At 44.3% G+C, this 27,831-nt stretch overlaps 1 protein-coding gene and 1 long non-coding RNA gene across 2 annotated transcripts in view; both read left to right on the forward strand.

Moving 5' to 3' along the window:
* Nucleotides 1-27,831, forward strand: part of MAML2 (mastermind like transcriptional coactivator 2) — a 344,668-nt gene that overhangs the window by 182,159 nt on the left and 134,678 nt on the right. The gene's annotated exons all lie outside the window — the stretch shown is intronic.
* Nucleotides 9,098-27,812, forward strand: LOC116600098. Its single transcript, XR_004289496.1, has 3 exons — nt 9,098-9,862; nt 20,530-22,209; nt 24,154-27,812. It is a non-coding gene; the product is annotated as an uncharacterized LOC116600098 (long non-coding RNA).

The raw sequence follows: 27,831 nt of genomic DNA on the forward strand, positions 1-27,831 counted from the left end.
CACATCCATGTTACATAGGCCTGTTTCATGCCTTTCTAGCTTTTTGCCTGCTCAGAATCTCATTCCCTACAGAGCAGAAGACCTTAAAGCTTGGCCGCCCCTCTCTCTGTCCCTCGCTTTCTAAATCACTTGATGAAATAATCTAATCAACACACACACACACACACACACACACGCATTCTGCCTTCTGTCAGGTAGCCTGTGTGCCTTTAAGAATTATAAAACTTTTCAAGCTAGAAGGCCATTAACCTCCCTTCAGATATGACCCCCAACATTTTATCCTGAGCAGCACATCAAAGAGAAAGAAATATCCAAACCCAGGCTGGTGGACACCCCTCAAATCATAGTATGGGTCAGCACCTACAAGGCCTTGAGAAAGAATGATCACATCCAGGCCCTTTTTTTTTTTTTTCCTTGCTGCCCAAAGCAGCATTTTAACAGACTTCTATTGTGTTGTTGTTGTTTTTTTTTCCCCCATTCAGTTCACTTAGAGGATGACATTTTGCCCTCAGATTCATATGCATAGTTGCTCTTAGAGACGTTCAGAGCTACATTCCTGACAAAATCAGACCTTCTGTTTTATTTGAAACAACCCCCCAAAGAAAATCACTGGATCTAAATGAACAGAACAATTCTTTATGTCCATGCGAGACAGGCAGACAAAACCCAATAAAACTGAAGAAAGAAAGAGACATGGCGATGATTTGTTTTTCATAATTACTTATTCAGAGTAGAAAGGAACAGGGGAAGAAGGTTCCTTTTAACATGTCTCAACGTGACGGATGAGGTGTGCTCGTCACGCGTGTGCCGGAGAGATGAATGCGGGGCAGTCTTGTTAAAGGAGGCGGCGCACACTGGGCGGAGATGTATTTCTATCTGGAACGCTGCAGATAAACACCAGGCGTTCTACTCCTCATTTTCATTATGCTTAAAACCCCTCGCTGTTCTCTCAGAGTGGCAGGTGATGTGATTAGCATGCATCAGACCTTTCTTTCCTGTGTCCTGTAGCAAAAACAATCCCCTTTTCAAGACCCAGAATAGGACTGCCCCAAATGCATGTTTTCCTGCTAACAATACTCCCCAAATGTGTATGTGATAGATTTGGAAATCACCCCAGCGTGCAGGAAACCTGCACCGTTCCCCGAGGTCATTTTCCCCTCCTTGTTAACTCAGTCACATCGTTTTCTTTGGTGCAGAACTGGCTCAAGGAGAGTCCCGGCCAAAACTCGAGGGAGCGAAAGAAAGAAGGAAAATTTTAACTAAATTGGCTTTGTTTCTTCACTTATGTGCAAAAGATAAACAAACTTTGTCCACCTCAAACACACAGCCTTTGCTCATGGAAGAGTTGAATGCAGCAGATTCTGACTTGAGCTATAGAAGCAATAAATTGGATCTGTGGTTAAAAAGGAAAAACTAACAATATAATTTTTCACATATCTGAGTAAGGGAGGGTTTAATGCATTCAGGAATCACTTCCTGAGGCTATTATCAATTCAACGTTAAAGATTTTTTTAAAAATGGTTAAGTGCGGGAAGTAGGAGAATAAGGATTATGCCATAAACTTTGATGCCTCCAAGTTATAGTCATATGAAGACCTCGCTTGTGTCATAAGCCATGTGAATACATAAACTAAAACTCTGGGATTGGGGGATGCTTGGAAGAGTGTAGTCCACGTTGCTCAATTTTATAGGAAAGGAAGTACTGACAAAAAAGTTTAGCCATATACCGTATATATAATCCTTCCTTTGTACTGGCAATTATTAAATTCTTTAAAGCTTTTTAAGTTTCTTTTTTTTAAATTCCCCTCCTTTCGTTAAGATTTTATTTATTTATTTTTAAAGAGAGGGAGCATGGTGTGGGGGGAGGTGCAGAGGGAGAGGAGAATCTTTTTTCTTTTAAAGATTTTATTTATTTATTTATTTGAGAGAGAGCAAGAGAGGGGTGAGGGTCAGAGGGAGAAGCAGCTACCCCACTGAGCAGAGAGCCCAGTGCGGGACTCGATACTAGGACTCCGGGGTCATGACCTGAGCTGAAGGGAGCCCCTTAACTGACTGAGCCACCCAGGGGCCTCTGTTTGGTACCTTTAATGAGGGAGTTTGGACACTAACTCCTGCATGTGTATTCTACAACGGGTTTGAATAAATAAAGAATAGAGAGAACATGGCCCCTACCCTGAAGTAGCTCGGTGGTTGACCCGAAGTGTCACGATCCTTGGGAAACCACAGGGCTCTTCATTTTGAGCAAAGTACGTGCCCAAACAGGCTGAAAACCTGGCACCACTTTTCTTAATGCTTCAACATTAAAAACTAGGGCTGCCCACTGCATCTTTTAGCCTGCAAAGACTCTCAGAAAAAAAATCGGTAACTGACAGCATTCCCAACATGGAACTGTTTCTCTCTGTTTCTCACACACAAATGGCTGATTGGTGACTGGGAGGGAATCCTCAGGTTTGGCTGGCACAGTTCTGTCTCACTGCAGCGTTTGAGGGGTCCCTGTGGTACGACAGGGTCTGTATAAAATCTGGGTGCTATTTGCTGAGTACCTGCTTCATGACGGGAATTCGTGTGAGGTGCTTTATACACGCATCTCCTCTGATCTTCAAAATAGCCCCAGGAGGTGCGGCTGTGCCCACCACACGGTTGAAGATGCGAGGGGCCGGGAAAGTTTAGGTGACAGAATCCCACAGCCATCGGGTGAGCACTTAGATTTGGACTCAGCCCTGTCTGACTCTAAATTCCATGGTTTGGCCCCAGTTCTGCCTCCCAGAGCCACTTCTGATAGCAAAATTGTATCTCGTTCTTCAAAGTGATTTTAACTCTGAGCCAGGAGTAAGGACAGATGGCCAGACCGGTCCAAAGAACGGGTTTCCATTTCCTCCCGTCAAAAGAGACCACCAGGTCCTATATCCTGTCTGAAGATTCCCGGGAGATGGAAGTTCAAGCTTCTGCTACCAGTAACTTGAAAGTTAGACCCTGATGGTGCTCCCATATCAGACGCCACCCCAGCATGGTGATTTGCCAATGCAGAGCTTTCCCTTCCCGTGGTTACAGGAGTGTGTGCAGAACTATCCATATTGGATGTGGTCGCACTGCTGTGTCACCACGTGTGTGTGGGACAGACTGCTCCCGTGGCAGTCCCTCACATTTATAGGTAAGCACACAGTTATAAAAAAGCCCTTATATAGTGTGATTTTGTCAGGCCAGTCCCTTCTACAAACCAGGAGACTGAACCTTATCAAGTAACAAGTGACGTGTGACACAGCTCATACATGGAGGGGGCAGGCGCAGAGCCCCACACCTCTTCACTCCTGGACAAGTGTTCCTCCCACTTGAGTCTCGCAGTTGAAGATTCCCAACCTTATCATGCGCTTCTCATCTTTGCCCCCGAAAAATCACAAGGCAGCAGGATGTTATCTGGCCTAGTGCTGTAAATATTTTAGCATTTAAATGAGGAGGAGAAATGAAGAAAGAAAATGTTTCTGTAGAGATTTTTTTGCAGAGATAAAGTTCTCTTGGTCTCTGTCCAAAGATCTTCAGCATTTAATAAGACTGTTGTCCACAAGTTGGTACAGGGTTTAGCAATGAGTTGGTAGCTGTGTGGCCTTCCCAGTCTCCCTTGGGGTTCCCAGGGGAGACAGGAAGCAAGGCTTGGTGCTGGGAAGAGGGGTGCTCAGGTCCTGACTGAAGGGAAGCCTGTCAGCCCTCTGGCCTCAAGCTTTACCGACTTTGAAATGCGGGTAAGAATTCTTATTTTGCCCATCTTGCAGAGCTGTTTTCTAGACTCTGGTGAGGCAATATACTGAAAATTCCTTGAAAACATTTGCATTACATGCCATGCAAACGTAAGGGATTATTATTAACATTATTAATGGATCACAGATTCCACGGCACTGAGAAAGCATCGGAATTAAAAGAATGTAATACGCTGGGAGTTGGTTAGGGCAGCCTTCGCTCTAAGTTACACTGACTTTTCCTCAGTCCTTCTCTCAAATCAGAAATGAGGGAAATAGTTACAAGGACCAAGAGTGGTACTTGATATATGTCTGGCCCCTTTTTCAGAACTTTCTAAGATGAAACCCACCTCGTCAGAGAGCCTGTCCAATGACCCCTAAGAGGATCACAAGGGTTCTTCTTATTTGTTACTATTTCTGTCCTTCTAGGTTTACTCCACTTCCTGTAAGTCCAATAGTAACAGTAGAGCTATTCATCAGAGAGCAAGCTCATGGCTCCCTCTCTCCAAAGGTCAGCTACAGGGGGGTTGTGGCACAAATATTTGGGGGAATTATTTAGTGACTCGGGGTCATATATCAATGGGACTAGGCTGATTAATTTACATCCTCCGCAGAACCCACTGTCACCATGTTACTGGTCCCAACCTACTCTCCCAGCCTCCTTCCCCTCACATGTCCCTCGTGCCGGACTTACTGGAAGACTTGCCCAGAACTAAGCATGCCAGCCAGCCCTGGAATATAAACACAGGTTCTCTTTTTTTCCCTCAGTAAGCATTCTTCTTGACCATGTTATGAGAATTTTTCTCTAGCCCTGTGTGTTTGTTTTAGGTCCCGGGAAGCCTTCATTATGGTTGCTCAGCATCTCCCCATCCCCCACCCCATCCCCCACCCCCCAGCAGCATGCCGTCAGCTGCGAAACACTTTACCTGGTCAGTGAGAGGCCCTATCCCTTAGGCTGCAGAATTGAGAAGAGAACTAAGCTCCCAATGGAAAGCCCAATGCTCCTTTCTTCCCATCACACTTTCTGCCCTGAAATTAGGAGACCCTTCCAGGCCCATCATTCCATTCTGTCCTGTTCCTTCACTCCCCCAGCCCTCCCGAGCGAGAACGTCAGGATGATATTCAGGACAATTGCGCTAACCTCTTCAAACACGACAGTAAGGTGTCTGAAATAAAATGTGTAATTATGGTAGGGGAAGGCTCCATCTGATTCCAAACAAACCTCATGCTCCCCCAGCTATAATTAGAGAGAAAGGTTTGCAGCACACATTTTCCCATGAAAGCCGGTTCAAGAGAGGCTCCTGCTCTTTGAGGCGGTGGCGGGGGGCGGGGGGGGGGGGGTCCTGGAGGTGGAGACTGTAATGAATGATGCCACGTCGGGGTCCCCTTCCCAATTCCAAAGAGACCATCCGTTATCCTTCATGGAGTCTACCAGCCCAAAATATGAGCAAGAACGAATGTTCGGGGTTTGGGAGAATAGTTTCCTGATTTATTTGTCTCCGGACAGAGACAGATTAGAAACAAGGAAGGGAAGTTAGAGACACCCACAGAAACCTACAGACCGGAGTGTGCAGAAGTAAAAACCGTCTCTTCAATGCTTGCCGAGCCTAAATGAGAAACCCTCGCAGCTCTGGATAAAATTAGACATTGCTTTGAATAATCGCGCAGGTTCCTGCAATTTACTATCCACAATAACAGGAGTAGAAGTGAGGTGCACAAGGGCTCAGAAGCTTTCCTATTTCGAGGACCATCCCTGTGAATCTTCTCCAAACTGTGAATTCCCCCACTTCCCTTGGAGGGCTTTTGTAATTCAGCATATTTAGCTGTACCGTGTTGTACTGCTACAGGAAGAATCCCATTTGTCAGCAGTTTTAAACTTTGCTAAATAAAGGCTTATTGGCAAACGGCAGTGAACACTCTGATAATGACCCAACTTTAGAAAACACACACCCTGCTGTGTTGTATTCAAGCCACAGTTCTATTGAAATAAAAAAGAGAGACAATGCCTGCTTTCAAACACTAGAAATCCTTTGTATTCCAATAAAAGTCTAAATTAATGTTTTAAAAGGTTATTGCTATTTTTTCCCACTTAGCTGGCATCATTTATAAGTCTTATTTAGACAAGGTCCTACGTTATTTTACTATTTCTTTTTGCACAAAAGCTAGTATTTGATGGCGTTGGATCATCAGCTTCTGGTTTTCATTAGACAAACCTGAAATACCCTATTATTAAGATTAAACAAAAAAATAGTTGTTTTCTTATCCCGAAACCTATTATTTTGAGGCTACTCTGACCAGAGGAGAATAAATCAGCTTTGCAAAACCTAACAGAGAGATACTTCGAGAGGAGCAACATAACCTCATCAAGACTGCGTTTAGGTTGCCTTTTTTTTTTTTTTAATTTTTTCAATTTATTTATTTTCAGAAAAACTGTATTCATTATTTTTTCACCACACCCAGTTGCTTTTGTATACGTAGTCCCTTCCTGGTACTGAGCCTGGGAAAGAGGGGGTAATTTAATTCTTCGACATTTGCAATACTTTCTTCATTATGGAAGGACTTTCAAAGTGCAAAACGTGTGGCAACATACACTGTTTGCCTAGGGAATTTCTTCAGCATCCTGGGGAGGTGCTCGAGAGAATCCACAATAAAACACCACTCCGACCCGAGGGTTGTAAGGCCTTCCATCTCCATGTCACTTGCCCTTTAGCCTGTGTTTGCTCAGCAGAAGTCGCAGACCCAGCCATCCACAAAGAGAGGGGTAGCCACAGCAGCCCAGTGGGGAAAAGAAATCAAGGTAGCAAGTCACAAATCAGGACTAACCTTCCTACCCATTTAAGCGGGAACCCTTGCCCCCTCTGATTTCTCCCTAATAGATCAGAAATCTGCTAATAGATCAGCCAATGCCTATGGACTCATCCTCCTTATTCTTACTGGTCCATTGGCCCTGAACTTGGAAGTCATCTCTCCAGGACCCATGCCCCAGCCTACCAAAGAGAAATGAGGCGCCTCTCTCACGTGCTTGCAATCTGCATGCATTCATCTCTTGGTCTTGTTGGTTTCTCACACTGGACTGTGAGCAGCATGACGTCAGGGACCGTGTTTTTTCATTTTTCTATTTGCTGCAGCCAAGCCCATCACATGCCACATCCTAGGGGTTTCATAAATGCTGACTAAAGTAGTATCTCCTCACATTAGCTTTCTTGGTTGTCCCATTGCCTTCGTTTGCCACTTTCCCCTAGCTCTGCTGCAGATTGCTTTTGCGATGGTTGGCTCTTGCCAGTGCCCAGGCGGCAGCCGCACAGGTGATGTTGGCCAGAGGACCAGCACTGCTGCTGTGCCCACTGACCTCGGCATCAAGACTGCCGTGCTTTGTGCTGCTGGAGCTCCCCTGCTGATACAGAAGCCCTTCATCCTGATGATGTATCATTTTGTCCTTTAGCTTATATATTCCCTGTGTCTTCATACCATGACGCTCATTCCCTTTTTTTTTTTAAATTTAAATTCAATTAGCCAACGTAGAGTACATCATTTATTTCAGATGTAGTGTTCAGTGATTCATCAGTTGTGTTTCACACCCAGTGCTCATCACATCACACTACAGAGGTTGTACCAGCTTCCATTATAACCCTCATTTCTAGAACATTCTAGGCATGGTCATCAGGTGGCAGTAGGGAAGGCAATCTGAGGGCCAGAGGTCTGCTGTGCTCAGAATCACCCCTTCCTCTATTAGTGGCTCGGACTCCTGAATCTTGGTTCTCATCCCTGAGAATGAGTTTTTTCTCAAGGTATTCTTGGCTCCTCATTTAAATGGACTTGAGTGGGATTTTCCTTCCCCATGTGAATTTGATATAACCAAATATATCAATTCTGAGGTGAAGCATAATGGCAGCTCTAACTAGAGCCTCTCCTACCTTGAAGAACTGTCTGTCCATCAGCAAACTTTTGCACCCTTGCATTTCAGGAGAGATGTCAAGGGTTCTGGTAGGATTTCCAGATAAAACACAGGGCAGACAACTAAATTTGAATATCTGATGAGCAAAGAATATTTTCTTTCAGTACAAGTGTCCCAAATATTGCACGGGACATTCCTGAATTAAAGAAGTGCTTCACTTCCGCCCCAAACGAAACATCTCACCAGAAATGGTAATGACATTATCATATCATCCTATCCCCACATAGCTAAGCTTACTGTAAGCCTTTGAGTATTTAAAGATTTTTATTTTATTTTTATTTATTTATTTGACACAGAGAAAGAGATCACAAGTAGGCAGAGAGGCAGGCAGAGAAAGAGGGGGAAGCAAGCTACCTGATGAGCAGAGAGCCCTATGTGGCGCTTGATCCCAGGACCCTGAGATCATGACCCAAGCTGAATGCAGAGGCTTCAGCCACCCAGGCACCCTGCCTTTGAGTATTTAATAACTAATTTGTATTTTGATAAAAACATAAATTGTCAACAATATGGTGAAATCAGCCTGGATGTTGGATGAGTCATACTTACACTAAAATAATCACATGTTGTTTACATGAAATTCAAATTTAACTGGATAGCCTATCTTTTTCTTCTTTGCTATGTCTAGCAACCCTAGCCTGAGTCAAAGGCATTCAACAACCATTTGAAGGACAAAGATTGTGATGTTCTCAGTTTGTCCTTACAGGGACAGTCCCTGGGGTGACCCTTGATGGAACAGATGGGATCATCAAGTGTATGTGGTCTGTTGAACCCATAGGCTTACCCTGATAGAGACTTCTCCCTAGGTCCTAGAGGGAGGACCAGTCACCCACACAGTCATCTCCGCACTCTGCATATGTCTTAATGGGTATCTTGAGTGAAAGGTCTTTGGAGAAATACTGAACTGTAGAATGAGAAAAGTCTAGAGACTCCCTCTGGCAGTGCTCCTTCAGGCTGCCTCGGAATAGAGTTGAGAAGAGCTACTTGACAAACAAGGTCTGGTTTAAAATCAGAAAAACTCAGGGAGTAGCTTCTGAGACTGAGCTCAGAGAGAATCCCAAATCCACAGTCTTGTCTCCTGCCCTTGAGGTTGACTTAGAACCATCTCAGCCTGTCTGTGTTGGGCGGAAGTGGGCACTGCAGCCCCACACTAAGGATCTCATGAAGGACTGTGATGGTGTTTTCATGTTCTCCCTTTTTCCTCATCTGTCTGGGCTTATTTTAAACCATTGAGGATTGGGGGCACCTGGCTGGCCTAGTCGGTTAAGCGTCTGCCTTCTGCTCGGGTTGTGATCTTGGGGTCCTGAGATCAAGCCCCGTGTCACGCTCCCTGCTCAGTGAAGAATCTGCTTCTCCCTCTCCCTCTGCTCCTCCCCCCCACCATGTTCTTTCTCTCTAATAAATAAATACACTATTTAAAAACATAAACTATTAATGTTTGAATAACTAACAATAAAAACATAAATTGTCAGACATATGGTGAAATCAAGACAGGACAAGGAAATGAAAATCAGTTCACGTGAACAGAGTAGTCTTCATTTTTTTCCCTCAGTCCTGGCTTTTGCGCTTGCCACGAGTCTAACAGAGTCCCAGACGACCGATGCCAATGGCTGGGCACTTGTAACAAAGCCAGGGGAGATGGAGAGGGATGAAGTCGTCGGTTCAGGCTAGGAGCAATTCACCACATGAAGACAGTGAAACATCCTCAATGATAAACTTCAGCAGCAGTCTCCTAAGGTTTGGGAACTTTCTGTTCTGAAGATTTCTAGTAAGATTTCCTAGTTTTCTGCAACTTCCTTAGTTCAATAGACTTTCTTTTGTTTAAAGACAGAATTATGTAGTCAGTACTGCCCACATACCCAGGTCTTTGTTGCATCATAGAGATTAGACGTGGGTTGAAAGAAGGGGAATAGGCAACAGAGACAGAAACTTCGAAGGTCCTTGATGTTTGCCCTGCATGAGCGTTTCATCTTACTTTGGTCTTTGCCGTCATCTGGGATTGACCTGAGAAACGCAGCTTCTCTACTGTTGTTCTGAAAGACAACAGGTGCTGCTGACCAACATGATTATGACTAGGTAAAGGGAAGATGTAACCCCAGAGTCCGATCCCCGGCTCTCACTCAGGTTACCTTTCTCTAGGGTCCAAAGATTCTTGTGGGGTGCCAGGGTGGCTCAGTCGGGTAAGTGTCTGACTCTTGATTTCAGCTCGGGTCATGATCTCAGGGTCATGAGCTGGAGCCCTCCGTGGGGCTCTGTGCTGACTGTGGAGCCTGCTTAAGATTCTCTCCCTCTGTCCCTCTCCCACACCCTCCCTCCAGCAGCCCCCTCCCACCCTGATGTGCTCTCTAAAAAAAAAAAAAGAAAAGAAAGAAAAAGATTCTCTTTCTTTCTCTCTTCCTCTTACCCTCCCTGCCCCACTCCTTAAAAAAAAAATTCTCTCTTGAAAAAAATTCTCGTGATTCTTTTTTTTTTCTTTCTTTAATTGACGTGTAGTTGATGATTCTTGTGATTCTTGGTAAAGAATTTAACATAGTTGGAGATTGGTCAGTCTCCTTTACATGCCAAGAAAGAGGAATTGTTATTTATTCAATTTTGGGGTTAGTAGTCATTAGATACCACTATCTTTTAACACAGGTGGTGGGTGATATGTCTAATGTATCTGATTTGTATATAAATTCTTGCTAGCAGAACTAATTTGGTCCGTAGTACATTACAAACAGGAAAGAAAGTTTTATGAGGACACTGTTCTGGCATATTTCCCTTTTAAGGAACTATAAGCCTCAAATGACTTACTCTAGGCAATAAAAGTTGCAGGATAATTAACTATTTTCAATAATGCTGAAAATTACTATGTGAAAAAATGTAACCAACTACTTTTCACTTCCTTGGGAGACTGAAGAGAAAACAATTTAAATTTTAGAATGAGTTGTGAAATCTCTTTGCTATGAGCATTTTAGGGTCGATGCCAAGAACCTTCTCCAAGTATTTGAGAAGGGTAGGGAGGGCACTCAGAGATACAGATCATGCACCGAGGACAGTGTAATGTTTTCAGGAGGATTCGCTAGTCCTCCCCGTTCTCTAACTAGAAAGCATCTTGGGGCCTCCCTGGACTTCGGTTCTGAGGTTCTTCCAGCTTGGGCATTTCCAGGTGAGGACGCATTATCAAACCCAACCCCCGGTGGTTCACCCAGCAGCAGTATTCACTAACTCCCCCATCTTTCTCCACTTCCTTTGAATACCGCCTGACCATGAGGGGGTAAGGAAAACAGGAAGACTGAAATAAGATCTCCCATTAGCAGCCATTAGGAGCTCTACATTCGTAGCTCAGCGGCCACTGGAATAGATTTTTCATAAATTTCCTGAGTAGCCTTGTGGAACACAAGATAAAGAGCAGTCATTTCGCTCCCTTTTTTAAGGATGGCATAAATAACTTCCTTTGGCGGGAGAGGGAGGAGTGAAAGGAAAATCTCTGAGTCCGGGAGGTTGCTGGGAGCTCAGGTGGCTGCCTGGAAATTAGCACTTGAAGAGACTGACTTAAGGAGCAGGTTTCAGGAATGGAGCAAGCTAACAGGGTATCAGCATGGAATTTGGTAAAGTGTATTTTTCTTCATCTTTTTGAATTCCATTTTGATTCCCTTCACCGCTTGGGGGTGGTCACATCTTTGATTGCAACAGAAGGATCTCAATCATAGAAAAAGAAGACTCTTGTGTTTTGTTTTGTTTTGTTTTTTTAAATATTTTATTTATTTATTTGACAGAGAGATCACACGTAGGCAGAGAGGCAGGCAGAGAGAGAGAGAGAGAGAGGAGGAAGCAGGCTCCCTGCCGAGCAGAGAGCCCAAATGCAGGACTCGATCCCAGGACCCTGAGATCATGACCTGAGCCGAAGGCAGACGCTTAACCCACTGAGCCACCCAGGAGACCCTGACTCTTGTGTTTTTATTAGCCTAGATTAAGGACTTCTTTTGACCCCCCAAAATCCAAGTTGGGTAACATGGCCCTTTCCTAATCATTCTATCTGAAACAGAAATGACAGTGACCAAAAAGCACTTCCATAGACACTGCCTTGAGGAATGTAGGAATGAATATTCTGGCGGAAAATGTGGAAGGGGGAGTTATTTCATGGAAAGAGACCCCCCTTTTCTTAGGGTTGGTCCATAAGAAAGATTGTCCAAAAAAATCGAAGAACCAAATATCAAAGGCCAATATAAAGAATAATGTTCAGATTTAACCCAATTTAAATTTTCTAATTTGCTCATGATATACATTAGCTAGGTGATTAATATTGACTGTAAACACCCACACAGTTTTCTCCCCCCCCTTCACCTCACGTGCACACACACGCGCACGAGCTCCTGCAAACACAAGCATTGTATGTGTAGTGTATTAAAATGGAGACTGAATGGTCAGTGAGTTTGTGGGCGGTGCAACACTTGTTATTCTTCTATCTGAGAGGGAAGAAACAAAAGGAATTCCGAAGCTTAGATCATGTGAAGGAACTCTTTCTGGTTCCCAGTAAATGTGTCCTCCCGTTCTCAAAATGCACAGGCTAAAGTAAACTTCGACTCTTATCCAAAGTCTGATGAGAAAACAAAGGAATTAGGTTTTCCCTAAAGATTTTCCTAAACCAGTCAGATCTGCTCCTTTTGATCCAGGCATATTAAAGACAGCATGAGAAATTTAGTTGGGGGAACTAGATCTTAAACAAAGGCTCAAGACGGGGGTGTCTGTGAAGTCTTCTCATTCCTCTCCAGTAACTAAGTGCGAGATAATTGGAATTCTGTTTCCAATACATATGGTTAATTTGTTCTCACCCTATAATTTAGTAGTATGTCCTTTCGGCTTGATTTCTGTGATATTAAGGTATATACAACATTTCCTCTCCTTTTAACCTGGTTTCCACTGAACAATTTTCTGCATATCTGAGATCTGCACAGTGGCCTGCCTGAACTCATATGGAAAATTGACAGCACTGAACAAGAATTGTTGTCGTTAAGCTTCCCTGATGGCACTTTTTAAAAAGAGCAATGGAAAAAAATAACAGGGCACCGGTCAGATGTGGTTTTTGGCAGACACTTCACTCAAGCTGCTCAGGGTATCCCCAGAAATTATAAATCCTCAAAGGTGTTCAGAGCACAGTAAATACAGCAAGATACCATGATTTTAATGCTCTTCCTCTGGATGCAGTTCTCTTCTCCGCAAGTCTGTAGTAACATGGATTTCCATCTGAGTGAAAGGTCAGCTTTGAAGTAAGTGTAAAGTTATTTACAGGAAATGAAGCAGAAAGCAGGCTTTCAAGCATTTTGAAATGTCTCTATTATTCAGGAGAAAATGAACTGTGTCATCAGTCCAAAGAAAAACAGATGCCTACCTTCTTATATCCAAGTTAAATAAACACCTTCAACACATACTTGAAGTATGCTAGTAACGCTGAAATTTGAAATTCACTGAGGTCTGTTTTCCCCAACTTTGCATTGTGCAAGCAGGAAATAAACAAGTGTGAATTAAGGTTCTTGGTAATGGGGGAAGATGGGGAAGGCTGCCAAGAAGAGATAATCATCATAGGCTCCCCCCCCCCCCAATATGGGATGCTAACTAGACATTTGTGATAACTACATAATCAACAACATCTTTAAATATTTAATTTCTTGTCAGTTGTTATCTAAATTAACTTCAACTCATGTTTATGTAAGCGTGTGTGTATTCCATATATATATATACATAGAACTAGATCTGTCAGAGAGAAGTAGCAAATGAAGCAATTAGGTGGCTCATTCTGCAGGGAAGAAGGAGGAAGAGGAGAAACCTGATGGTGAGGAAAAGGAAAATTGAGAAAATTGTAACTTACCACATAGATTTATATTTAGATGTAGCTTGGACTTCCTCAAATGATATGTCTTGGACTGTAAGTCTTGGATTCCTTCCTACTTCAGAAAATGGATTCTTAGCTATGTTTAGATGGTCACATACTTCAGTGAGTTTCTCCGGCACCTTAATGCAGGACTTCTCAGTTCCGTGCTTGTGCTCGCTTAATGGGATTAGTGATCAAAGCTTAGTTAATCAGAACTTTAGTGCACCAGTTACCCTCTAAGAACCAACTATGTCCCAGACCCTCAGCGAGCTGCACGGGGTCCACACTTAAATTGGCAACAACCTGTAAGGTGTTTTGTTATTAAAATGATCCCGTAGTCTGATGCCCAAAGTAGTAACGGAAAGGTAAAGTGTGTATCAACGTCTGGTTGATATACACCAGGATCTCCTGAGATCAGGTGAGTGGTGAGATTAATTGGGCCAAAAGACCAGAGACAGGTGATTCTCTAAGGTCCTGTGGCAGAAAAACTCTATTCCATTAAGGAGGTGGCTGAACACTCAAGCATTAGGGTCAAGAAGACTTGGGTTACAAGGTATGCGTCTTTCATCCCTTCTTGCCCAAATTACAGCTCTGGCCGCCACAGGGGAGAAACACATTGTTCAGAGGATGGGTGCTCTGATTCAGACATGTGTGTCAAGACCAGAAATGAAGAACAGTGCCCTAAATTACTCCTCCAGGGGTAGGAAAGAACTTGTCAATTCTCATGGGAAACAGAGCTACACACATTATAAGAGAAGCTGATCTTTTAAGAGACGACTCCATTACCTTCCTATCCCCAGCCCAAACCACAGAGCCATTACCATTATTTTTAAAAAAGTTAAAAGGACATGGATTAAAACATTGTTTCTGCCACTTACTCACTGAGTGAACTTGAGAAAATTATTTGACATCTCTAAGCACCTAACTCATAGGCTTGGTGTGAGGATGAAATGTGATCGCGTGTGTAAATTTTTGGTGCAAGACCTGGAATTGGTAAACAGAAGGAACCCTGACTGTTTATTCTAATAAGAGATATAGTGGCAAATAAGGAAACAGCAGTCAGTGGTATTTGTGCCTTTCCATGGTAACCATTTCTGTTTACCCCTCTTAGCTGGAGGAAATAAAGGCAGTATTGGCTGAATTAGTTGGAACATGCCATTCAGTTTGTACCACAATGTGGTAAGTAAGAATAGGGAATGTAATTATAAAACTTCTATGTATCACGTACTTGGAAACGTCAAACAGAATTTGGGGGAAAAGAAGGCTAGATTAATTTACATAAAGCAAAACTTAGTTGACTCATTTTTTATTTCAGTGTAATATTTGGACAAGGGTTTGGCTGACCTTAAATATATAAGAAGCATGATCTTCTAAGCAAATAATTCCAGAACCTTAAAGGCCTTGGAAACTTTAACCTGGTAGGGGAGGAAGAAAATAAACAAGTAAATTAATACAGTATTTCTAGTTTGTAATCAGGGCTCTCGAGAGGATAAATGGGGCCTGTGTCCTTCCACTTACTAATATGATCTTGAGTAAGTCACCGATCCGTAGAATAACGGAATTGAAGGCATCTCAGAGATCCATTACGAAGGCTTTGTGAACTACAAAACACTAAACAAACACATAATTATTGACAATACCAAATTGTAAACTATTCTTACCTGGTAATATTAGCAGCCTTTAAGGACTTCCGTTAAACAGTTGTATTTCTCATTCGAAGTGAAGTGTGTGCCATGAAAATGGAAAACCCACTTCATTAGATATTCTATATTCTAATATTTTCTTCTTTTTTTAAGAATTTATTTATTTGAGAGAGAGAATGGGAGGGGGAAAGTCAGAGGAAGAAGAGGACTTCCTGCTTAGCGAGGAGCCTGATGTGGGACTCGATCCTGGGACCCCAGGATAATGACCTGAGACAAAGGCAGCCACTTAACCAACTGAGCCACCCAGGTGCCCTATCTTTTAATATTTTCATCATTTAAAACTGGTTTCCTGCCAAGTGGACTGACCTAGGTCTTTCTTAGGGATAAGAATCGAGGTGTATAATGACTTGTATGGGCTAGTACGCATAGGCAAATGGTCGAGGAATAACAGATCTAAGTGCTTCTGAAACATTAAAATCAACAAGAATATAATAATGATGATGAATTTAAAAAATAAGAAAATGTGACATATTTTACTTTTAAAATGTACTGAACTACTTTTCCCCAAGTGGCACTCAACAAAAGTTGAAATAAGAATAAAGACCTCTAGGAAACTGAGAGAACAACACATTTATTTCATTATTAATAGAACTATTCCTTGTAATGGCTCTCGTAATTTTTCATATGCTCAATACTGAAATTAAAAGTATTTCCATTTGATAGGAAATATCCCATTTAACATCAAATGCGTTGCTATCTTCACTCCTCTTCATTTAAAATTCTGAGTGTAATCTCATATTCACAGAGCTTAATTAGCGTCTGTGAAATGCTTTAAGTACCTTGGATGAAAATGATTAAGAAACATCTTTATCCAGGAGAGCCCACTTGAGGTTGTTTTGTCTTACAGATCTTGTTTCTCATACCTCCTAGCAGGATATCATGGATATAGAAGGAGCTCACTGTGCATTTTTTTAATGATATGTAATCCTTAATTTTTACTCGAATATTTTTGCCACAGCATCACAGAGTGGCAGCATCTTGGACATGATCATCCTGTCTCAGGATGTAATCGAAGTTTAGTCAAGGCTTTCAGAAATAATGCACACTACCAAACACGGAAGAGACTGATGTATAAACCCAAATACCAATGGGGAACTTTACAGTGAGAACTGTCACATATACCCAAGTGCACTGATGAGTTTAACCTTTCCTACATGCAGAGAGACAAATTATAAGCTAAGTTAGTTAAGGAATCAGAGCCATGGTGTTTGGTAGAAATACTGCCGTGTTTCTTGTTGGAAAGCTAAAAGCACGCAGTATCCATCTTTCCTATCTGTCTTTTCAGAGTGGGTAAAATCAAATAATTAAGCTATAACAACTATACTCTCCTGCTTCTACCTGATCTCTAAGATTGAAATGAGATTGATGCTGAAGTCGAGTCACTAGGGCATGACTCTGAAAAACTGTTGTCTTCTCCTGTTAAGCTCTGAATCCTTGGCACCTTGCAGAAATTCGGTCATGCACTAGGTCCTCAGTAAATGTCTGTAGAAGAAAGGAATACGTACGTTAGTTACTATTACAAATGTCTGACCTCATTCCATATATTCCTTCCCCCACCCCCCCCAACTTCCTGCTCAGAGGCGTACTTTTTTGCAGATCTTTTTCTGTAAGTGACATGGGTGAGAGCAAAGTATGTATATGTACATGCTGTTAACTACATTCTGCTCCTCTGCCAGATATGTGATCTTTGCCTGCTAGGAAACGTCACCCGGAAAGTGTACAATTTGTTGGTTCTTAGTATGTTTTAAAAATTGCGCAACCCTCAAACACCATCTAACTCCAGAGTATTTGAAACCCTATGCCTTCTTTCTTTAGATTCTTGCAACTATTAGTCTACTTTCAGTGAATTTGCCTCTTCTGAGTATTTCATGTAAATGTGATCATAAATGCATAGTCTAGCTTGGAGATGGTTCCGTGTGCCTTTGAGAAGACTGTGTGTTCTGCTGTTGTGCAGGGTGTCCTGTATATATCACTTAGGCTTAGATGGTTTCCAGTCATTCTGATCAGTCCTTCGGGTCTTTTGTTCTCCGGTTGGTCATCTGTTTAGTTATTCTGTCCATTATTAAAAGTAAGGTAATGAAGTTTCATTATTCACTATTGTCACTGGGTTGTCTGTATCACCCTTCTGGCATTTTTTCTCCTTTGTCTATTTTGCGTCTGTTTTTTCAGTGTGTATGTGTTTATAATTGTTATGACTTCTAGGCAGATGAAGCTTTTTATCATTCTTTGCCTTTGCCTTTACTGATGCTGTTCTTTTTCCCAGGAATGTCCCAGGAATATCTTTTCATCTCTACTTCGCTGAAATTGTACTCCAACTGTACACATCCATGCTGTTTATTCTGAGGTAGTTCTAAGTCAGCTAGTGCTAGTTCTGCTCACTCCCACTTTCGTGTATCTTTATCCCTGTGATGGAATCTGTATATTTGTCTTTCTACCCCTAATTCAAGAGACTGTTCTATCTTTTATCCACTCCATACCCGCGATGGTACATATTTAATAAATATTTCTAACATCAAAAGGAAACTAGTCTTGTTTTGAGTGATCCTAATGATTGGCGTGAGATAATGGGTAGAAGTCACAAGGAAGTGTATTTTAGAGTTAAAGATCCTTAAGATTTTTTTTTCCCCTTGTGGAGGGATCACAAGCCTTGAATGGAGGGATGGCAGATGTTCTAACCTCAGCAAATCATTCTTAAATGCAACTGAAATCCAAGTTAGAGCTCTTACTTCATTTTTCATGTCCCTGGATTGGCTCCTTTCTCCAAGATTAAAACAGCAAGCCATGGTACATATCATGGCTTGGCAAACTTAGAGAATTTTGGAATCTTCTTACTTTCCCCTCTCTAACTTCTTGCCAAATGCAAGATTGTGATGAGGCATGAAGTAGAGAAAGCTGTTGAGTGAGGAAGAAGAAAAAAGTGTCACATATCCCTCTTGGGTTTCTGAGCCATGTTATGATTTCATTAGAAAAATGACATTCTGTTGGAAGTCCTCTTAAAAAAAGGTTCTGTGGCTTAGTGAGGTCGGTGGGCCCTCTGGTCTAGCTTTCTGCACGAGAATCCCTGCACAGAATCAGCAGCCAACCTCCTCCTCTTTGGAGTCTAGACAATCCCAAGCTGCATTGTTCCTCAAGCTTATGTCCTCTATAGCGATAGGAACTATCTTCTGCCTATTATTGTGCTTGGTTGTGCTCTTGGAATTACCATAATCTATCTGGGATCTTGCGAGCTTGAGATAATCTGTACTCCTCAATGGCAAGAACAGGACATCTATTATATCCAGGAGTTCTCGCCTTGGTTAATTGTTAGAGAACCATCTGGGGAGCGTTAAAAATTGCTAGTAGCCGGGTCCCACCCCCAGAAATCTTAGTTTAGTTTATCTGGGAACACAGCAGTCAGGACTTTCTGAAGTTTCCCTGGATGATACTGATACACAACTAAGGATGTGATCTAGAACAGTGGTTCTCAATGTGTGGACTAGCAGCAGCAGCATCACCTGGACACTTGTTAGAAAAGCCAATGCTGAGACCCCACGCCGGATACTAAATCATAAACTCTGGGTTTGGGGCCTAACGCTCTGTTCAAAAAGCCCTGTGGGTGATTTTGATGTCCTCTAAAGTTTGAGAATGACTGGTCTAGAATGAAGAGACTTCTCTTTACTCATTTTAAGAATGTTTTTTGGAAAGGGTAAGTGGGAATTGAATCAACCCAGTGCATGCAGCGAGGGGTGTTCCCTTTTACAGGCTGATATAGATTGATGTGAATCTCTTATTCTAACATAGTGGTTGCCCTACATTGCCTTTTCGCAAGTATAATAATTGGTAAGTCTTGAATTAAATACTGTCTAGTGTATTTGTACCATATTAATGGTTAATCAAGATAATGTATAACACATCACCCTACCCCATCCCCCCAAAAAATCTCAGCAATGGATCGTCCTAAAAAGATAAACTATGAAGTAAAATATCAGCAGGAACCACAGGAGAAGGAGGCTCCATGTTTTAAATAAATAACAATTTCAGACCTCATTTTTCATCAGTGTCACACGTCAGTGGAATTCTGGTTTGCCCTCAGCTGACTTGATTTGATTTTGATCTGTGCTTCCTCCATTCTTTTTTTTTTTTTTTTAAGATTTTATTTATTTGACAGAGAGAAATCACATGTAGGCAGAGCAGCAGGCAGAGAGAGAGGGGGAAGCAGGCTCCCTGCTGAGCAGAGATCCCCATGCGGGGTTCGGTCGCAGGACCCTGAGATCATGATGTGAGCCGAAGGCAGAGGCTTAACCCACTGAGCCACCCAGGTGTCCCTGCTTTCTTCATTCTTAAAGAGTAAAGATCAGGCTAATGCTGTTTTGCTCTGGGATGAAGACATTTCATTAACTACACAGTTGAGTCATTTACTTGGTTATTATCTGTCTTTTGGCTAGTCACTGTGTGGTAATTGTCCATTGGAACCACAATGTTCCCAAAGGTATTGGAGGGGGCTAGGAGAAGCAGGCCTGTGGGCCTGACAAATGGGCTGTGTATCCCCTTAGCATTGGCCAACCCCAACATCTGTGTGAGCAAGGCATGTCAATTTCTTATCAGTTTGCATGTCAAGCAGCAAGATGGTGTGGAAGCACTTCACAGTTGATACGTATGATGATTCCAGGAAACAAATGATGAACTGGGGTCTTCCTGCTCAAGATATGATATGTGGACCAACAGGGCTGGTATGACCTGGGAGCTCTTTAGAAACCCAGACTCTCAGACGCCAACTCACACCTGCTGAATCAGAATCTGCAGCTAATGAGACCTCCAGGTGGCTTGTATGTCCATGAAAGTTTGAGAAGCACTGAAGGTCATTTCACATCATGATGTCACTTTTCTTCTCCGTCTATGGTGTAGAACACACCACTTCCAAAGCAAGCTTCCCGTCCTCCTCTCCATTCTGATGTTTCCAGTGGAAACAATAGGGTCACTAGGAGGGGAAATCAGCAGGAATAGCTGACCAAGAAAGGAAGTTTAGGTTGAACAAAGGTTTGGTTCATTTTTATAGCCCCTAGAGGAAGAACAATACTGTACAGAAGCTGTTAATGATGGGCTGGATTCGAAGGCAGTAATCTGTGCCAAAATCCAAATGTGTTTTTACTCTGAACTTCCCTCCAGATGTCCAGTTATATTGCAGAATCTCCAGCTGGTAAGAACCCCACAGAAATGGCTGGTCACTAAACTATATTGAAATATAAAATATATCCATATTAACTTTATTTTCTATTTCTTCTGCTCTTCTAATAATTTCATTAACTTTCATTAGGCAGCAAATTATTTGGTGCTGATTGAAAATGTCTAGTTGACCTTGATGGAGAGATTTTAGCGGAGATTGTGCTGTTTCACAGCTCACACAGGTAACTATGGCAACTCTCCATTTCAGTTATGAACATGTCATACAAATCCTAAGTGAAAACAGCTTCAACCTATCAGCCCTCTTTAATAAGTAATCCAATAATAGTAGACCATTCAGTCCAGAGAAGAGACTTTCTCTTAACTGTGCCATAATTGAAATGGCAGCAAGCAGGGAGAGCTGTAGTCTTAACATCATTGGCCGACCCGTTAGCATGATTTCCATGTGTGTCATTCAACAAATAACCCCTCCACTGTAATCGGATGAAGGAAAACCACATACAACTGTGCAGGTAATTCTGCACACCTGTATTCTCTTCAGTTCAAGTGAATCTTCCAGAAGGTTTCACGAACAGTGGGTGTGACTTCCCTAATTTGCAGATGAAGACACTGAATCAGCAAGAGGCAAGGAAACGGCTGGCTCTCTGGCAGCCCATGGGAACCATGCTTGGAATCCCAGCCCTGGTCTTCCTGCTCCAGCCCCTTCCTCCTGCCCACCATCTGCTCCCCCATGTCCTTACCCACATGCTCTGTCGTCAAGCTCCGTCACCCGCTCAGGGGCTCCCCACTGTCCCACGGTATAGTGTCCATGTGGCATTCAAGGCACGGCCTACCCCCTGCCTACCTGGTTCCCTGGGATAGGGACCACACATCCCATAATCCAGTCTCACTGATTCTCCACAGATTGCGCGTGTGCCCGTCCTCGTGCCCATTTTTCCCCTGAGCCTTTGATCTCTCAGTCTCCGGTTCCAGACTCCTTCTGGTTCAGCCCAAATGGTATGTCCTCTGGGAAGCTCTTCCTCATGGCCCTTGTCAGAATTCTTGTCAGAATCAGGGGCTTCCCCTGTCCTCCAGGACCCTGTGGTTGAAGCCTCTGGTGCAGCGTTGGCTATGAGCTGACTCCTGTGGGGGTGAGGCTGCGAGCCCCATGAGGGTAGGGCTCATGTCTCTATTGTGCTGTTCTCAGCTGCGTCCCTAGTGCCTCACATAGTGCCCAGCACCCAAGAGGCCGGCAGTCAATATCTGCTGAATGAATGAATGAATGGGTGAAGGTGTAAATTAGGTTTATATTACATCCCAGCCAATCTGCAGCCATTATTTATTCCTCTCCACACTTTCAAAGTGCTGCCCAGTCTCCAAGTTCTAACTCAAGCACAGTATACCATCCGAAGACTTCTCTAGTTCTCAGTCTGAAACAGCCTCCCCCACAAAACCCTGACGCGGTGCTTGCTTCCTCTCCTATTGCTTTAGCTGGTTTCACTCTCTCTCACAAAATTTTACCTTTGTTTCCACACAGCTTTTCATTTCACCTCGCCTCTAACTTGCTGCTCACCAGGGTTCACATCCTGGACCCTTCAGACATCCCCGCATAATAGCTCGTACCCCACAGATGCTCACGTATTTCTCACAAGTCCGCCTATCCGTAGAAACTTTCCTCTCTGAAGGAAGCCCTTCCTGGTATCCCGTGAAGGGCTCTGTCTGAAGTCTGAGCCCCTTCTCTGCACGTGAACTAGAAGTCTCTATAGGCTGGAGACCGTGGTGGGCCTCTTCCCAGCGGTGCAAACTAGAACCTAGGCCCCTTGCTTCCTAGCAGGTAAGCATCCTTTAAAAAAAATGCTCTGATCCCTTATTTTTCTCTTTGGCCTCATGGCCAGCTTCCCATCATTGCCTGGCCCAATATAGTACAAGAAAAAAGCCCTTCTGGAGTATGACAGGGAAGGGAAAGAGGAGATGATTAAGGGCCTCATTTTATGCTTCTCTCACTGAAGGACCTTTACTCATTGCCTCTCCCTTCACCATTAGTAACATGTCAAGGGCTGCTGGGGGTCATAAATAACACAACTGTTCATGACACTGAGAACAGACAGATAGTACTGATCCATTTAGAGTTTCATAATGTGTGTGCCAACGCAGCAAGCGTGCTGTGGAACCTGCCCAGCACACGCCCCCCTGCCCCCATCTGCAGCCCAGACCCCGGAGAGATTGGATATACAGACACGAGGGCTTTCTTCGGGAAAATGGGCAATGGTCCAGTTGGGGTCAGAACCTGCCACCACCGGCAAGTGTTAGAAGTGGCCTTCCTACCTGTCCTGCCTCTTCTCCCAACAACACCCTGGAGGCTGAGCTTTGGAGACCAGAAGTGTTTCTGCACCGTGTCGGTGCCATGTGGATTGGGGGCCTCACAGCCTAGAGGTCACCCTGTCCAAGGCAAAGTGCTCCTGCTTGAAGGCCATATACAGTCTCTGTTCCGTGTCTATCTCTCTTCTCTGTTTATTCGCTTCCCTGTCTCCACGCCTGTGAATCTGGATAAATAATGAACTTTCCAGGTTTCAAGGGCAGCTCATTAACCCCCTTAGGAAAAGCCAGCAATGGCCTCTCTTCCTAAGTGGTGGCTTAATGGCCACAAGCAGATAATGCTTTATCAAGAGGCAATCGTAGAATAATAAAATGGGGTTCCTGTGAGCTGTAATAATGGACCCAAACTAGGGGCTAAGTGTCAGTGCCCATGGCCATCGCCCACGCTTAGCAAGGGGTGGCGGGAGGGCAATAAAGAAGCAAGACAAGTCCAGCATTGAGAGTGTCTCTCCAAGCGCCTTCTGAGCTGCATACACAACAGCTTCTTTTGGCAAACCAGGGAAGGTTTAGCATTTGATTTCTGGTTTCACATTGACTCTTCTAGGTATATCTGTGACCTGTGACCCTCATTCTTCCCCTGCTCATGCCCTTTCACTAAATGTGCACACACATATGCATGGGAGTCTCTCTCTCCCTCTCTCTCATTCACACACGTGTCTGACTTGAAACAGACCAAATCACTGCGATGATGAGAAGACCTGGTGTCTATAGAGTTGTATCCTCTTAAATGTCCTAACCACTTGAGTTCAGCCAAGTAGGTGTTGTGATGGACACTTTACAGATGAGGAACCTGGGGCTGATTTGCTAAGAGATTATAATAAAGCTGGAACTGAGACTCTTTCTTTTCTCCTCCTCTGGTGGTCCTCCTGCCGGATCCCACTGGAGGCAAACCAGAGAGAGAGCACACGGTGTCCTGTTGGCTTACATCCCGCTCTTGCCAGCCTCCCAGTGAGTGCTCAAGGGCAGGGACAGGTCTCCTTCCTGCCTGGCTCCCAGCTGCTAGCATCGTGCCTAATGCAAGAATACTGGGAGTGAGGGGCTGGGGGGACGGAGGGAGGACGAATACCTTCTGGAATGCTGGCAGAAGCAGAACCTCAAGGGGATAGAGAGGGAATCGGGGGCCCACAGAATTGGGACAGTCATTTCTAGGTCCTGTGGCTTCCTGTGGTGACTCTTAATCCCTGCTTGTGAAGCCTGTGTCATTCTTCCTTCCTTCTTCTTCTTTGCACACTGTCCCCTCGGCTTTGATAGCCCCCCTCTGCGTCAAGGCCACAGTGGCTCCTTCTTCCCCTGTTTACTGCCCCAGCACCTGTTGATCCCAGAGAAAACCCTGATTGGTTATTACAACCTTCATCTTAGAGCTGGGTCTAAAAATGTCGTATCCAAATTCTTCCCTCTGTAGGACAAAAGTGCCCCAGCATGTCTGGGGGCACTGCATGTGGCCACGAACCCAGTTGCCCCTGGACTGTTCAGCCTGTCCAGGGTGAATGCCAGCCTCTTTAGTCAGCAAGTGTTCCTGAGCCCCCAGCAGGTGCCAGACACGACATGAAGTGCTGGAACACAGTGACCAAGCCGACAAGCTCCCTGACCTGGAGGAGCTCAGCCAAGTGTAGCGATGGGCAGATGTGTGATTACCAGGAACAAAGATTTTAAATGTGTCTCGGGCACAGCTCCCCCAGGTGAATGATGGTGAGACTTTCTGGAAATCTGGTGGTTCCTGCCTTCATGGGGGGCACTGAGGAGCTGCTAACAACCATAATCAATGACATAGAGGGGTCGGCATCGAGAGAAAAAGTACTCAGACCAGCGAGGGTGATAACAGATCATGCAAGAGACAGAGATGGGCATGTCACCAGCTTGGACTTCAGCTCCTCCTTGATTGTCCCGTGCACAAATGTATCTGAGAGTGGCAGCCCAGACCCCCAGCAATGAACGGGCTTGGTTAGATGGGTTCCGTCTGCGCATGGGTCAGCTCGGGTCCCCGGAACGGGATGGCATCCATCAGAAATTCTTGTTCATCATGCCCATCGGGCAAGTGGATATTGAGCCTGATGTTCCATAAAGGGCGTTCACTATGCATAATGCAGGTCTGCACTTCTGTTTCCTCTGGCCCGGCCGTGATCGTGGCTCACGTTTCACTTCCACGGGACTTTCTGAGTACGAGACCGGGCATGTAAAGAATGGGATAATTGATCTTTTCCCTCCTGGCTGGAATCTGTGGTTGCATTCCCTCTCAACCGCACAGAATTCCAGTTCGCTGCCTTGGGCTTTGCAGGGTCCTCTGTGAGAAGTAAAAGCCTACAGGTGTGGTGGTTGACGGCAGGCGCAGAGATAGAATTTCTTATGACTGAGTGACTTCTTATATTTTCTCTGGAAAAACAAAAACCGAAAAACAAAAACCACACACACCCCCGCACACCTGCGTGAAAGACTTGCCGGCATCCTCCCTTTGTAACTTACGTACTGTCCGCCTTTGTCTGATTTTCTTTCCGTCCCTTCACAGCTGCTCCCGTGGACCCACACACGATGGGACTCATAAGTAGACCTGAAGACTCTCTGCAGCCTGGGGAGAAGGCAGAGCTTTGTTGAGCAACCCCCAGGGAGGGAAAAAAAAAAAAAAAAAGGACCCACAGGATTTCCCCCCTTCGGTACAGGATCGTGCCTTAGAAATCCAGACAGATAATCTGCAAGTCAGGGGTCCAAGGGTAGCCTGTCTCCCTTGGGTGTTTGGGTCTCCAGGCTGTTGCCCCAAGGCCCTCCACCAAATCAGAACAACTAAAATCATGCCGACAGGACCAAGGAATGGGCACAGAATGACGAGCGGCTTGGTTTCCTGTCTCTTCCTTTGCAGGCTTCTGTCCTCTAAGTTAATGCCAGATGAGTTCATTATGATTAATAAGAAACAGTTTGGGAATCTGGAATTTAGATTTGAAGTAAAGTGAATTTAGATTAGGATGTGTCTTTGGAACATGCTTATGGCGGGTTTCTGCACACTGCACCAAAGGACATGTCTGGTAACTGCCTTTGGCCATCAGCTAATGACACACTACAGAAATACAAGTCTTTCCTTGCTGGCAACAGGGCATCATACCCACATGTGTTAATGGGCTCCCCCAGAGCAGGCAATTCAATTCATAATTGAACAAGTATTGACTATCTTCTATGTATCGATGGAAATACACTGCAATGAATATTCCTGATATCCCTGGAAGTCTGCTGATTTCTAACAAGGATCTGAGCATCCTGGCTTCCATTTGCTATGGAGGCAGTCTTTGCATGATCTGGGAGCCTCGTGGGAAGCTAGGCTGTCCTGGGGCAGGGAGAGGTCTTGCATTCTCTGCGGGCTGGCTCGTGTCTAGGAGTGGGGGCTCTGTAGGGTCCAGAGTGAAACAGATCATTTCAGAAACACTTCTTGCTCTCACTCCTTCTAGAAATGTGCCTGAGACCTGGATTAGCATCCAAATTGTCCTTCACTCCCTTCTGACTCTGGTCTTCTTTAGACGAGTACGGATTCATTAGTGGTGAATCTGGCTACCTGCCTGGGGGACTTCTGTTTGCACCATTTCCCCATCTTGTAGATTCAAAATCACAGCACTTGCCCTAGAATCACTGAGGAAAGCAAGACGCTATCCCTTGAGCAATTTACAAGAAAGAACTCTGTAAACATGGGGATCTTTGTAATTTGTTTAACTTCGCTCTTGGATTTCGGTCTCTGAGGATCCTGATCCTCTAGGTCAGTGGTTTCCAAACCTCACTGATCATCATAATCACCCAGGGACCCTTTTAAAAATACGGATTCTTAGGCCACACTTGGCTGAGCTTCTAATGGAGAAGGTCAGAGAGAGGAAAAGAATGAGGACAAAGACAAGAAGAGTAAGGAGGCGATGTAAGTAGTTGAAAATTGCTCACCTAAGCATCGGGCCCTGCGGCCCCACATGGATGTGATTTATTTTTTATTTTTCATTTCAAAGAGTTAATGATATAATTACCCCCAAAGCAATTAGATGCAGTGTGGAAACAAAATGGGTGAGGGACTGGGAGACAGGCTTATTGAAGAGGAAGATGAAGGAGTCAAGTATGGCCAGCGTGTGATCTCCCTGAACTAGGGCTTCTGGCTACACCCCCCAACCCAGCCACTATCTCAGCCTCCGTGCATCTCTTCAGTAGCTGTGCGCCCATAGCTTGAGGGCATGACTTCCCCCAACACGCACGTTTACTGAGCACTTACTGCTTTCCAGGGTCGAGTAAAGGCATTAGCACTCAGGGATGAACAGATCTGGGGCCTCTGTCCTCTCGTGGAGCTTGCACTCAGCTGGGAGGGGAGATCCAGAAAGGACTTCTCAGATAAGTAAGATCCTTACAAATGGTGATGAGTAGTTTAAAGGAAACAAAGTGCTGGGATGGAGATGAGAGTGTTGGGGGAAGCAAAGGGTAATTAGAAGGAAATACGGCGGCTCCAAAAAGGACAGAGCTAGGTGCAGGCAGAACCTGGGTTCTAGATGCAGCTCGGACAGCTGTGGGCTCTGGGAGAACGTCAGCGAGTTGTCAAACCATGTCTGTATTCTTTTCCTGGCGCTGCCGTGACAAATTGCCTCAAAGCGGATGGCTTAACATTTAAAAACAAAGCGATCCCACTGCGGTTCCGGAGGTTGGAAGTCCAAAATGGGTCTCACTGGGCTAAAAGCAAGTGTTGGAGAGCTGCATTCTTTCTGTAGGATCTAGGAGAACATCGTCTATACATCGTCTATAGCTGGTCTATACAGTTTTGACAGGCTGCCTGTACCTCTCGGTTCGTGGCTTCCTTCCATCTGCAGAGCCCATAGTTAACGCCCTCACGCATCACTCTGATTCCCCCGTTGTCCCTTTTATGGACCACTGTGATTACTTCAAGGCCAGCTGGATAATCCAGGATCTTCTCCCCATCCCAGGATCCTTAGTGAGTCACACCTGCGAAGTCCCTTTCACCATGCGCGGTGGCATATTCAAAGTTCATGGGGTTCCTAGGTGGCTCATTCATTAAGCATCTTCCTTCTGCTCAGGTCATGATCCCAGGGTCCTGGGATTGAGCCCCACATCCGGC

Source organism: Mustela erminea, chromosome 9, assembly GCF_009829155.1.
Source record: "Mustela erminea isolate mMusErm1 chromosome 9, mMusErm1.Pri, whole genome shotgun sequence".
NCBI lineage: Eukaryota > Metazoa > Chordata > Mammalia > Carnivora > Mustelidae > Mustela > Mustela erminea.